Below are 1231 nucleotides of genomic sequence, written 5' to 3'. Positions count from 1 at the left end.
ACAGGCCGGGCTGGGGGACCCCCTCTCCCCCGCCCCCCGAGTGCACAAATTTTCGTGCACCGGGCCTCTAGTCCTATATAATAAAGAGATAATATGCAAATTAACCCTCACGCCCTCACAAGATGGCTGCCTATGACCTGGCCGGCAGGGTGGCTAGTGAGGGGCGACCAGGCCAGCAGGGGGGCAGTTGGGGGTGACCAGGCTGGCAGGGTGGTCAATTCGGCGCAACCAGGCAGGCAGAGGGGGGCAGTTAGGGGCAACCAGGTTGGTGGTGGGGTGCAGTTGGAGGCAACCAGGCCAGCAGGGTGGGACAGTAAGGGGTGACCAGGCCTGCAGGGGGGGGGGCAGTTTGGAGCGACCAGGCCAGAAGGATGGGGGCAGTTGTGGGCAACTTGGCTGTCAGCAGGGGGCAGTTTGGGGTGACCAGGCCAACAGAGGGGCAGTTAAGGGCAACCAGGCAGGCAGTCAGGTGAGTGATTAGGAGCCAGAAGTCCAGGATTGTGAGAGGGATGTCCAAATGCCAGTTTAGGCCCGATCCTGGGGATCCCGGATTGGAGAGGGTGCAGGCTGGGCTGAGGGGGTCCCCCCTCTCCCTTGCACGAATTTTGTGCACTGGCCTCTAGTAGGGAATATAATCAATAATAGTGTAATAACTAGTATGGTGCCAGGTGGATAGTAGAGTTACTGGGATGCATAACTTCATAAATTATATAAAAGTCTAGCCAGTATGCTGTACACCTAAAACAAATAAATACTATTGAATGTCAACTGTAATTGAAAAAAAATAATAAAAACATTTAAAAATACTTTGCCTTAGAATTTATCAATAGTTTTACAGAATTTTCCTTTCTTTTTTTTCTGCTCCCTATGGAACTCCCCCTCCTGTTTTGTTTTGTCTGGTTTCTCCCCTGCAAACTCATGTTATATTTTTATACATGAGTTTGAATTATGGAATTATTTAGTCTTTTGGTATTCTGCTCTTTTTCCCTTTACATCAAATAGGTTAACTTCAAATCTGTAAATGAAACAACTCCATATCTTGTACTATACCTTTGCTTTCTTTCCCCACTTTATAGTCCTACCACTTTTCCGACGTTGGCTCCCAACCACTCATCTGCCTGCCAGCCTGATTGTCCCTAATTGCTTCTGCCTGCCAGCCTGATCACCTCCTAACCACTCCCCTGCCAGCCTGATTGATGCCTAACTGCTCCCCTGCCAGCCCGATTGCCCC

Source organism: Myotis brandtii, unplaced genomic scaffold (genome assembly GCF_000412655.1).
Source record: "Myotis brandtii unplaced genomic scaffold, ASM41265v1 scaffold206, whole genome shotgun sequence".
Lineage (NCBI taxonomy): Eukaryota > Metazoa > Chordata > Mammalia > Chiroptera > Vespertilionidae > Myotis > Myotis brandtii.
Note: the sequence above shows the minus strand (reverse complement) of the source record.